We start from the raw sequence: 13,635 nt of genomic DNA on the forward strand, positions 1-13,635 counted from the left end.
AACCTAACTAATTGTGTGCCACACTCTCCCTTGCCTATCACTTTCCAGCCTTTAGCTTCTTTCTACTTCTTGGGCACATTAAGCTGATATCTACCTTAGGCCCTTTGCATTTACTTCTTTTGCCTGGAATGCTCTCACCATCCTATCTTGACATTTCTAACTCCTTCTTGTCATTTATGTTTCTTATTAAATGTCATTTTCCCAGAGAATCCATCCCCGATCACCCATTCTGAATTAATAGTTCTAATACATAACTTGGTTTTATTTTTGTCTTATCTTTTCCTGATATATGCTTGTTATTTAATCTTTTTTATTGTCTGTCTTTCCTCTACCACACTGCAAGCTCTGCAGGCAGGAACTTGTGTGTCTTATTGTCCGTCATGCCACCAGTGCCCAGAGCATTGACTGGCACTAGCAGACACTCAGCGCTTGTTGAATGAACAAATACCTTTGTTTTAGTTTGAATCATTCATATTGGAAAAATACATTGGTTTATTTCCATTTACATAGATAGTCATTTTATAAAAACAAGTCTTTTCCAGTTAAGGCCAATTTATACCTTAATAAAAATTACTAAGTGAGCCAATCTAAGCTTCAGCAATTAGTGTGCCATACCCCTTACATAAACAATTCAGATTCCTGACTCAGATATCCAAAATGTCATTTGAGTTACAATTGTTGGTTCTGGGACTGTCTTCCTTTTTCTGAGATCCTAGACCCAACTCAAGCCCCATGTCTTCTGTAAAGCATTCTTTGACCACCCCAGACCACAGAATTGGTCTCCTCCTCTTCCTCTTCCCTTTTATAGCATTTAGTATACCAGTTGCCCATAAGGCCTTGGGTAGAGGTGACTTTTAGATAGTCTTGCACTAAGGGGTTGTATTTGCAGGTGGGTTGTTAACACTTGGAGGGCAGGGTGAGGATCTATGTATGTCTTTTATTTCTCCTGGGCTTCTGGCTTGGACCCCTTCACACAGTTTGTCTTTTGGATATTCTTTAAATATTCAACTTCAGTGAGTTACTCTTCCAGTTTTGTTTGTTTTAAAATAAGTGTCTGTTCTTGGCAGAAGTGGGACCCCAGAATGGGCTGGTTGTAACCTTGGTCATGGTCAGTGGCAGTGGGCAGGGCAGAGTTAAAAACTGGGACTCTTTCCAGGATGCCAGAAGCATGAAGGGCACTTCACCTTTTCTCTGCAGTTGAGATCATCCAGTGAAGTCATTCTTAGCCAGAAACTGGTTGTAAAAAGGCAAGAACTAGATCCCTTTACTTCCCATAATAGCTTTCTACCAAAGAGAGAGCTCCTGCCAGCTGAGATAATGCCTAATTTTAGCTGATGCTGCTGGACAGACTCATGATGGTCACCTCTCCACGGCCAGAACCCAACTCAGCACCTCCATACCAGATAAATAATGACGCATTAGCAAGAGACTCTCGGAATCTTCTTCCCCTGAAAAGGGCTGTGGACCTTAGGAGGAATTGTGTCCTAAGCATAAAGATATGGCAAAAGTCTTACTTTTCTCAATAGCAGACAAGTCTTCTCCTTCCCATGGAGAAACCTATTACTATTGAGTGATTCTTTTAACAAGATACTTGGCATGAGGGTGGGGGCATTTGAGTTACAATCTTGGGTCCTAAGACTAACTTCTAAGGGGAGTAGATTAATGGTCCTAAGACTGACATCTAAGGGGAGTGAAATGTGTGAGGAAAATCCCTGCCCCGAAATCTTTATTACTCGTAAGAAGTTTCTACCCTACAGATGAATTCCTTTTCATCTTGAAAGCCTTTCTGTCTTTTAGCACTTTTATTAAAATGCAACTCTCCCAGGCAGGGGTAAACTCTAAGGCATTCATCAGGTGATGAATTATGGGTATAGACCCCGTATATTTCCTGGATTTCTATAATAATATAACTGTCCTATATTGGCAGAACTTACTATGTTGTTTTTTTTTTCTCATGTCTGTGACCCCGCCAGGCAGACAGGTATCCTAGAGAGCAGATAATATATCTTATCCATCTTTTCACTCCCAGGTCCTAGCACAGCACCTGGCACATGAGAGGTCCTTGATCATATTTCTGAATGAATGACTGACATTACTAGATGCTTCCAAATCTAGAAGTCAGCTGAACTGAGAATAGAACACAGATGCTGGGACAGGAATATTTGTGGAGAGAGGGTCTCTATTGTGAATGGTATAAAGAGCCCCAGACTTCCGAATCTTCGACTCTTGGCCACAGGAAACACAAACGAAGATAAGGAGAGCTGCTTCAGCAGCAAGGAAGTGAAAGTTCTCTGGAACTGCTATCTGAGTCTTTTGTTTTTGTTTTTTAAATAACATGTATTTTCTCTTTCCTACTGACAAGCCAAGGCTCCTCCTTCTATGACTGTGATGACTAAGAGAAGTAGTTTCATCTCATTGGTAATCAACAAAATTCTCTTCTTGCTAAAGCATTTGGTGTGGGAAATTTAAAGATAACCCTAGGAACAGCTCCTTCAATAAGCTGGGGGAATTGATACAGTCTTCAGGGTTGCCTGTGCCTGAGATAACAGCAACTAGATCTTCTCAGGTCATGTTTCCTCCTGCAAGAAGCAAGCAGTGTTTCCTTGCTGACCACAAGCTGGGGGCCAGGGCTGTGTCTGACTGCATGGCTGTGGGGTGTTCCCACAGTGCACACTGTGATAGAACTGGAAGTGTCAACCCTGGGGCAGCCCTCAAGCCAGGGCAGCCCGCATGGCTTTCCAAGCCTGGAGTGAAGCAGGACTGTAGCTGGCGGGATTCTAGGGCCTTGGCTGGAATGCCCGTCTCCTAAAGCTGAAGGCATCAGCTCAGCAGAACGCTTTTTGAGAGTTGCTCACATGCTGTCAAGATGCATATTTGGCACTGAGGGGTGTGTGGGTTCCTCTGGCACTTCCTTTCTTGAAGCTGTTGCAGCTTCTGTTTAGGTTTAGAAACAACAGGAAAAACAATAACCTTCATTAAGCATTTACTATGTGCTAAGCAGAGTTCTAAGCAGACTTCACCAAGTGCTTACAATAGCTCTACGAGAAAGAAAGGCACAGTTCAAGGGCCGCGCATTAGCAGTTCTCTCCTCATTGGAGAGTGATGTTTTATAAAAAGGTCTCAGCTTTTAAGTTTTCCATCTCACAGGGCCTCTGTGCTCCTGGCCCTGTCATCTGATTTGCCTCCCTTTTCATGGCTCCTGCCCTTCATTTCCATTGCAGGTCTGGCTGTTGATGTGACCTTGTCTGTCTGAGTGCCCTGGGCTCTGGACTTAAAGCACACAAACCAGCCCTGCCTCATCCTAGCACCCAGCTGGTCTCTGAAACCCCTGCCTGGGGCCAGATGGGTGGTTCCACAGGCTGCCAGGGTCTGGGATTAGAGAATATCATTGGGTGGAAACACCAGGTCCTCTTGCTAAAGCAGATACTTAGCAATGGGCAGGTCTCCCAGTGCTAAGTATTAATGTGCTTAAGAAACACATTAATATTCCATTTTCATCATCTGGGCTTCTCTCCATTTTCTGAGTCGTTCGAGAATAAAATGGAGCCATAGATAATAGAGTAATTTCTTTTTTGAAGAGTCATTATTATCACCCAAAGTTCATAGTTTATGTTAGGGTTCACTCTTGGTGTTGAACATTCTGTGGGTATAATGTATCTTGATACGCATCTACCATTACAGTATTACACAGAGTGGTTTCACTGCCCTAAAAATCCTCTGTACTCTACCTCCTTCTCCCGTAACCCCTGGCAACCACTGGTCTTTATACCGTATCCATAGTTTCGCCATTTCCAGAATATCAGAATTGGAACCATTAAGTATGTAACCTCTTTTAAAATTCAACCTCCTACTTTTTATCTGTCAATTACCTTCTTTGCCAGATCCTTTTCAAATACGATGTTTGGATCCTGAGGTATCTTAAGTAATCACAGCGTGAGCAGAGCCGACAGGCTTCCCCCAGAGTGAATGAACCAAGAGAGAGCCGGGAGGAGGCCACAATGCCACTCATGACCTAATCATTTCCACCGTCTCTTATTTGTTAGAAGTGAGTCACCAAGTCCAGTCTATGCTTCACATTCAAAGGGAGGGGCATTGAAGAATTTGTGGACATATTTTAAAACCTCTGAACTTATGTAGCATGTGTTTGTGCAGTCTGGACTCCTGGGAAAGTGGAGATTGAGAGAGAATGACAGATAGATTGAGAGACAGAAAGAGAGAGAGGTGATTATCTTAGTCTGTTTTCTGTTGTTTATAACCTTCTTGATGGTGGGGATTCTGCAGAGTCCCAAGGCAGTGCAGAGTATCACATGGCAAGGGGGCTGAGCATGCTCATTTGTGAAAGGGCTTACTCAGGTCTTTCTTCCTCTTTTATAAAGACACCCGTTTCCCTCCCATGACAACCCATTAATCTATTAACCCATTAATTAATCAATAAATGGATATGTTCATTCGTGAGGGCAGAGCCCTCATGATTCAGTCACCTCTTAAAAGCCCTACCTCTCGGAATTGCCATAATACATTGGGGATTAAGTTTCAACATGAGTTTTGGAGGGGACATTCAAACCATTGCAGTGATGTAGTAGAGAGAATAACCTATTTAGCAGCGGAAGACCTGGCTTGGTCACCGCTCACCAGCTGACAAATTGCAAGTGCTCTGAATCTTAGTTTTCTTGGTCAGAATTCTATAATCAATCATTCCTTCTTACAAGCTGCAAATAGCCTAATAGAGGGCTAAAAGTTATGTTTGTGAGGCCTATTTGTACATCACAAAATACTATGCAAACTCAAGCTACTTTTATTTTACTTAAGTGGGCTGTACATGTGGCTGAGGGAAATATTCATAGCAAAATTTTTCCACACACAAATGTCCCCTCTTCTCCTATGCAGTCGCACACCCCTTTCTCATCATAGAGTACAGGTCTCAGAGCTCCTGCCCAGGTTAATTTCAGCATGAAATGCCAGAGAGAAATTCACAGGATCAGACCTTCTTGTTACATATTCTTTCCCAAGCTCATTCTGAAGGCCTGGGTGGAATATCCTACGCAAGGGGCAACCCCTTTTCTTGTGGAAACAAGTTGGAAACATCTCTAAGGTCAGATAGATTTGAATTCAGAGAGAAGATTCTGCTTTTTTTGTGTGTGTGCTAACTGATCATTGCATATGTAGCCATATCTCCCTATTGTTAAGCCTTATTTGATTTTCTGTTTTATTCACTTACATGGTAACACATTTTCAGCTCAAACATCAAAATGATATAGGCCAGATTTGTGATGTGGGGATGCTATGACTTTCCTTCCTTTAAACTCACTACCATTGGTTATTGCATTTCAGTTCCCTTCTTTAAAGAATTTTAATGACTAAGTCATCAAACACAGGAAAATGTCTTGTGATAAGAAGTTTAAATGGTGTGTTTGCTCCAAGGGATGCTGTGATTTCCACCCCCTGCCATCCAAATATTTTTCACGTTGGGAAGGTTCTTGGAAGTGAAAAGAGAATAGACATTCCAATTTCAGGGAGTAATCAGAGAAATCAGTTCATTAGTGTGGCCATCTAAGCAGGCATCATCTGAAATACTCTAGATACACTTAAGAGGGAAGAAATGCATCTTGGAATGCATTTCTTGGAATGGTCCCTGGAAATGGATTCTTGCAAAGTTCACCATAACCTTTATTTCTCAACCAGGTTTTCTGTGTGGCTTTCTGTGGTATGGTGTCTAAACAGGACACAATTATTTTCTTGTTGGATTCTTGATCTGTTTAGTGTTTTCATTTTTCTGGAGTATGGTGGGCCATAGTAGTTTGAGCTCAGGTTGTTTTCAGGTCAAATCTACCCTTGGAACACAGTTATGAGATTTCTGTTGTCTCAAGGTATCCAAAAACTCTTACAGTTAAATCAGTTTAAGTCCTCTAGAAGATATTTAATAATAGATGATGAATAATTTTTTAAAGTGTTGGGGAAAGTAAAGAAAGTGAGGGATTAACATGGCTCCCAATTGGAAACATTCATTTTCTATCAAATCTCCTTTCTCTTCTATGGCAGGGATTGCCAATTGTTCCAATATCAGAGCCGTTTTCTTAGATTCTAGAATCTAGGGAAACATGCCCCTAGTTTCTAGCTGGATACATGATCACCCAACATCACTTGCAGCTGGATGCACCATGTGACTAAGTTCTGAACAGTGGGATATAAGCAAATAGAGTCTGTGCCTTTCAGAACGTTTTCTAGAAAACAGGGGTGCCTGCTCTTCTCTTCTATCAATCTTCCTAATGACTGGAAGGCAGATATGATGACTTCATAAGAGATTATGTTGGGAAGGGAAACCACACATGGCAAAGCCCTGAGCTAAAAGGTGTCTGAGTGAACACCATGGAGAATGATGCCCGCCCTGGCCCATTCATCAACTCCACATATCCAACTGAAAGATGGTCCAGCTAGCATCTTTACCCTACCATGTTCTCACTCAGAGGAGCAATGTCACCTGGTAGTTAAGAATGCTTGCTTTCAAAGTCAGATGATTTTCGGTTGAAATCCTGGCTTCACCACATACAAGCTATGTTACCTTGGGCAAATTGTTTAACTTTTCTGTTATGATTATGTTGCCACATTACGAATTCCTCCTGTATTGTATATTCATAAATTTGGGGGTCAAAAATTTAGACAAGGCATAGCAGGACAATTTGTCACTGTACCAAGGTGTCTGGGGCCTTAGGTGGAACTTTTGAAGGCTGAGTAGCAACTCAGCAGCTGGGAGCTGAGATAATCTAAAGGCTTATTCACTCACATGTCTGGGACCTCAGCTGAGGCTTTTGGCTAGAGAACATGAACATGACTCATTTTGAAGCTTGGAATTCTTCTGCATATTGATTGTAATCCAGCAGGTGTTTGTAGAGAGAGATCTCTGGAGAGATAATAGTGAAAACTGTTATCGCCTTTGCTAACCTACCTCCAGAAGTCATCCATCACATCACTTCTGTCACATCCTGTTCTCCGTGACAGCCACATGAGCTCACCCAATTTCTAGGAGATGGGAGATAGATTTCAATTCTTGATAGGAAAGCAACAAGTTTCTTGAAAAGCATGTATGACTGGAAATTATTTTTAGCCAATTTTGGAAAATAGAGTCTGTCATACTCCTTAAAGCTTCTAGTTCCTCATCTCCAAATAAAGATAACTGTATCTACTCCACAGGCAAGGGTGACATTAGAGATAGTTAGCCACAGGTACAGGATGGTCACTGATCAATCACAACAGTCACTGGCATTAACACTTTAGCCCTGGATTATGAAACAGTCCTGGAAGTGGAAAGGTAACGGTAGAATATGTATGCATGAGTGGGAGGGGGCTGTTACTCAGTGGTGTCAGGGTAGTGAGTATATGCCAACCAGTAAAGAAATACTTCTGTAGTTTAACAATCTACTATTGTGTACCAGCTGAGTGTCAGCTTTGCTGTTAGGATCATTTTGAAGATTAAATAAGATATTGCATATAAGGCACTAAACTCACAGTAAATACAGAATAAATGGCAGGTGTTATAGCTGTTTTTGGTAATTTTCCATTCTAACATGCAGCATAGAAATTAAAATCTTGAAAACATAAGGCCCTAATGTCTCTTTCTTTTAATATAAGGACAGAGTCCACTTCCCAAGAGCTAATACATCATGCAGCATCAAACGTCTTTAACGGAACAAGTAGATGACATTTTAATGGATAGATTATTCTTAAGAAATAAGGAGTCTGGTTTTTATCCCTCCTTTTGGAAACCATGAGTCAATGGCAGTATTGCTTTGTGTAAGTCTCTTTCAGCAGTTATACAATGCTTAAAAATTTCCTAGAAGTTTTGATACAAGTTCTCAGTTAATTAATGTGATAACAGACTAGAAACAAAAGAGTATTAGCCAACTGAAATTTCAGAAGGGATTTCTGTGGCTTCGTACAGAAGTGTGCATTGCACCATGGAATCCCATATTCTAAAACTAAAATAGGCCAGGAGGTACAGAGTCCAGATCTATAGTTCCTCATAGAATAGTAACATTTTCTAATAATGAAATTATGCTTAGAGGACCTGACTCACCAACACATTTCCTGGACATAAGTGAGCTTCCCAGAGTTAGACTGGCAGATATCTGAACTATCTGGAAAAAGTCTGATTTGTGCTGAAGGATTTTCCACAGTGCTGAGGGGCCCTATTTTTTGACACACCACGTCAGCTGGGAAAGGTCAGACTGAGTTCACTAATAAAGGTGACAGGAATGAAAGCTAACTTCAACTTTGCACAGCTTCCCAATGATTGGGCTCAGAAAGTGGTACCTCAAAGAATGGTGCTTGGACACACTGAGGGGCCTTAGAAGCTGCCTCAGAACTAAGGTCCCTCTAGTCTTGTCTTGTTCTTTCACTTGAAGTGCAGGGAGGGGCTCTCTCTGGAATTCTTTTATCTGAGTGAGGAAAACTTCTTCCAAAAGAACTGGCTGGGCGTGGTGGCTCATGCCTATAATCCCAGCACTTTGGGAGGCCGAGGTGGACAGATCGCCCAAGCTCAGGAGTTCCAGATCAGCCTGGCCAACGTGGTAAAACCCCGTCTCTACTAAAAATACAAAAATCAGCTGGGAATGCGGGCACATGCCTGTAAACCCAGCTACTTGGGAGGCTGAGGCAGGAGAATTGCTTGAATACAGGAGGTGGAGGTTGCAGTGAGCTGAGATCGCATTGCTGCCCTCCAGCCTGGGTGATAGAGTGAGACTGCGTCTCAAAAGAAAAAAAAAAAAAGAAGAAGAATTGCAATTGTCTTAAACCCCTTCCCCAGTCATCTCATCAAATAACCAGGAAAGATTAATCGCCAGAGAAGAGAAGAAACGGAATTGTCACCATGCCCAGACAGACTTTTCTTTTATTTTTCTAAGGTCAGCTGTGAGAAATAACTTGGGGGTCTTTTGCTACATAATAAAATAACCTTTGTTTCTGTGCAGTTTTTCCCCTCACCTTCCCAAAAAAAATTGTTTACTAACCATTGACTGAGCATTGGGTCTATTCACTGTCCCATTTTCCTGTCTTCTATGAAGAGGGAATTTAAGCCTCAACTATCCAGCCCTCTTTGAGTTCATATTTTGTATGACTCCTACACACATGTGTGCATGTAATAACTCGGTTATGCCTTTCTTGTTAACCGGTTTTTGTTGTTGTTGTTGTTGTTATGGGGTGTTGGCTGTGAGCCTTTGTGATGGAAGGAAAGGGATCACTCCCTTTCTGCCCCATAGCAACAGTATTCATCTCAGGATTCTCTTTTCCTCAAAGTCTCTGAGAGTCTCCATCGCTCTTCTTGATGCCTTTTCGAGTATTTCTGTGGCTGCTGTAGGCTCCATACTCCGTCTCTGCAGAGTCTGAGCAGGAGCTGCTACTGCCACGGTCTCCTCTGTCCTAAGGATGAACCTTTAAGCCATCTCTGTGAGGACATTATTGCTGGGAAAGTCCACACTTAGCAGATTGAGAGGAAATAGGCCCTCCCCTCCAGTGTTACATATCCTGAATTAGCAGAGAAAGGATGCTGTATAGACTCAGTTTCTAATCACCCTGTCTCTCAAGGATTGGTACTAACTTCACTTGGAGCAAAGTTAGGGTTCAGCTTAGTGGCATCAAGCAGGCGCCTCTTGGAAATGTCTCTCCTCACTAACCTTCACTTGGTTTCCATTGTGGCATTCCAGCATCTTCCCTGGCTTCTGAACCTGTTCCTGATCCCCTTGGGGGGAGGGGAAGTTCTCTCTGAGAAACTGGGCTTGCCTTCACTCCCTTTCTCCTATGCTCAAGAGTCTGTCCCAAATGTAATTCTTCTTCCTCTCCCAGGTGTTCTTTGTCTTCTAATGCAAATAAATGTCCTCTGGGCAGCTCTCACTGAAATCTGCCATTTATGGGATTGGAACACACATCTCCCAGATCCTTCACTATAACTTGGAGACCTTCACTTAATCCTAGTAATTGCAAGAGGAGGAATTCTAATTTCAAAGCCAGACATGTACTATGCAAGCAAATCTCATTAACCCTCTGGTTACTGAAAGAAGTTAACAAATTTAAATGTGGTTTATCACCTAGTGGACCTTTAAAAGATGGCAGATTTGCTCATTTTTTAATTCACAACCATTTAGGAAGGGCCTAAAACTACATATAAGGCACTGAGTTGTGGGAACGCAGGGATATAAAACAATTCTAGGAGCAAGGGACCCACAGTTTGGTGAGAGACAGATGATGAGATTGTGACATCTCTGCATGGTGAAGCTGCAATGGAAAAACAGAGTGGGGCCACTTGCTCAGCATAGGTTCACCAGGAGTCTGTACCCAAAACTCAGTGCACAACCCTAAAATGAGCAGAAATTTAAGATCTGAAGCCTTCCTAAGTGGTTAAGAAAAGGCATTTAAGAAATGATCGCTTGTGTTTCTCTGTCTCCTCCTGGATTGAGGAATAAGGATTGGGAGAGAACCTTCAAGACACAGTGAAAAAACCTGAAAGGCTGTTCTCAAATTTGTACAGTGAGCTGTTAGGTTTGTAGAAATGAAAACTTTGGAAGTGTTTCCCACTTAGTCCAACAATTGTGGAAATCTGATAGTCTGTGTTTTAAAGAATTTTTTTACGTTGAAGATCAAGACTGGTACTTCTCAGTGTTTTTAGACTACAACCGCAGTAAGAAATTCGTGTTTACATCATGTTCCCGTAAACATGTATATTAAATCATTATTTCAACCAAAAGTTGTTTCACAAAACAGTACTTACTCACACTGTATGAAATTCACTTTGTCTCTCTGTTTTCCCCTTCCTCCTTCCTCCCTCCTTCCTTCTTTCCTCCCTCCTTCCTTCTTTCCTCCCTCCTTCCTTCCTTCCTCCCTCCTTCCTTCCTTCCTCCCTCCTCCCTTCCTTCCCTTCCCCTTTCCCTTTTCCTTTCCCTATCTCCTTCCCTACCTCCTTTTTTTCCCTTCCCCTTCCTCTTTCTCTTCCCTTCCTTCCTTCCTCTACCCCTCTTCTTTTTCTTTCCCTATTTCCTTTTTCTTTCTGTCATGCTGGTTATTAATCACTAAATTAATCCGACAGATAGCTAATGAGTTTTTAAAAAATTGCTCTAGAACACTGAGCCAAAAACCTCCAATTGTCAGTCACCCCCTTCTAGCAGTTGAATGACTCATAATGAGATGCTATCTTCATGTCTTCAGTCCTGCTCATCATGTCTACAGTAAAGGCAATTAGAGCCCAGAAGTCAAGGCTGGATCACTGGCTGGGTTGGAATGGCTCACTTGGAGCACTGCTCTGCTCTGTTCTGCCCAATTGAGTAAATTAATTTTTCTGCCTGTGGATGATGAGGCTTGCAGGATTGGCCAAAGTAGGCAGTTGGTGATGGTGTGTCTGTCATATAATAATTTTATTCTATAATCCTCAGAGCTTACTTGGACATAATAAGCCTAAATACTTGAGAATTACTTTAAAATGTATTCAGAGCCATTTTTAGAAAAATTAGCTTCAGAATCAATTCATGATTAGGAAGAATACGTGGGTCATGGTGAATCCATTTTCATTTTTTGGATTGAGCTTCAGTAGTGGTTAGAAAAGTCTCACTCAGTGTTGTAATGGTGGGGTTAACAAACTCTGAAGTCAGGCTTTGCTGTCACTAAGCAGTCTGAGCCCCTTTTGCTCCTCTGCTAAATGGGGATAATTATAGTCCTGCTGGCATGGGGTGTTTCGAGGATTAGGTGAAGGCATACCTGTAATGTGACGTGCTTGGTGGTTCATGGTATGCATACAGTGGCAGCTGAGGTTCATTGTTGTTATCATTCTGCACTACTGCAAACTCATTTCCTTACTCACTTTGACTCAGGTCAACCGTCCCTGCTATGGCTGTGGAGACACAGCTCTGCTGAATGTAGATTCTTGATATATTAAGACTTCCTTTAGATTCTTCTTGGTTCCTCCTTCAGGCTACCATCCTTCATTTGTTGAATGACAGGAGAGAACCTTACATTAAGAAGGAAGAGAAACTCTCCACTGTTCTTCAGGAGGACACGTAAGGGAAAGTGCCACATTCAAAGTTCCCATAAACATCTTTTTTCAAATTTTCTTGGGGATGTCCTCCACCTAGTAGACTTGTTCCTAAGTGGGAGATACTGAGAGAAGACTCTTGGATCTACCTGAATTTGGATCAAAGGCTGACAGTAATGATTTGTGATTTGGGGAGGAGGAAAATGAGGAGAGGTGGTGGTTCTATGAATAACGGAAATCCCAAGAACAGTTTTTATAAACATTTATTGTACACCTACTGCTCATGTTCACCTGTGCTAAAAAACACAGATTCAGAAGTTGAGGAACTGGCCTTATAACTGAGGGTTAAAGTATAATGATATATATTGACATTTAAGAGTAGACTGGGTGCAGTGGTTCACACCAGTAATCCCTCCACTTTGGGAAGCCAAAGTTGGGGAATTGCTTGAGGCCAGGAGTCTGAGACCAGCCCTGGCAGCATAGTAAGACCCTGTCTCTATTTTAAAAATAAAAATAAAATATAATAAACATTTAAGAGTAATCCAGGAGAACTCATGGCCCATTGGATAATGTGCTCACTATGAGTTCTAGACATTCTCCAAACATGTCTTATGGAGGAAGAGGGACTGAAGCTGAGTCTTCTAAGTTGTTGACTCTAGATAAGTGAACAGGATGGTGAGGGAATTGTATAAGGTGTAGAGGAGTGATCTTGGGAGAAAGAGAGTGTCAACTGGGATAGACCACAGGATGGATACTTGAAAGAAAAAAAGCTAAGCAGGTAGACTGAGGCCAGATTGCAGAAGATAACCAAGATGTCTGTTTTTAAAGACGAGATTTGTTATGTTCCTGCAACAAGCCTTTCATCAGTGTTAGTAACAAGCAGTGAAAGGACCAGGGCTGGGTTAAGGTCAACTGATGCCCTAAGCACGGAATAGTAATGGTGCCCCTTGGCCCTTCTATTGCTTAAAACAAAGGGTTGGTTACACAACTCGGCTGATGAGTTAAAAGCTAGTCAGACCCAGCCCTTGTGTTTATATTGGATGGAAGTGAAACTCTCACACCATGAGATGGAAACAAATGAGGTATTTGGTAACACCTTCATGCCAAACTTTTAAAACTTTAGTCACTCACTGTGCCAAAGAAAATGTTTTTTAAACAATGCAGAGTAAAGGTGAGCATGGCAGATAAGGACAATTATAAAAACATTCTACTGAAACTAAGAGTGGCAGCGAAAGAGTGAAGGGCATGAAATCTACAGGAAAACTCCGTGGGCTGAAAAGAACCAGGAAAAGAAGAAGGGGGAATGAGTACTTTCTAGGCTTATGTAATGAGTCTGGGATAACTGATAATGCATAATTGTGAGCTCCTTGAAGGCAAGGCCATTGTCTCATTCATCTTTATTTATTATTATTATTTTTTTTGAGATGGAGTCTCACTCTGTCACCAGGCTGGAGTGCAGTGGTGCAATCTTGGCTCATCGCAACCTTCGACTCCCTGGTTCAAGCAATTCTCCTTGCTTCAGCCTCCCCAGTAGCTGGGATTACAGACATGCACCACGATGCCCAGCTAATTTTTGAATTTTTAGTAGAGACGGGGTTTCACCGTGTTAGCCAGGATGGTCTCGA

Source organism: Sapajus apella, unplaced genomic scaffold (genome assembly GCF_009761245.1).
Source record: "Sapajus apella isolate SASKATOON/1434 unplaced genomic scaffold, GSC_monkey_1.0 scaffold4, whole genome shotgun sequence".
In the NCBI taxonomy this organism is placed as follows: domain Eukaryota; kingdom Metazoa; phylum Chordata; class Mammalia; order Primates; family Cebidae; genus Sapajus; species Sapajus apella.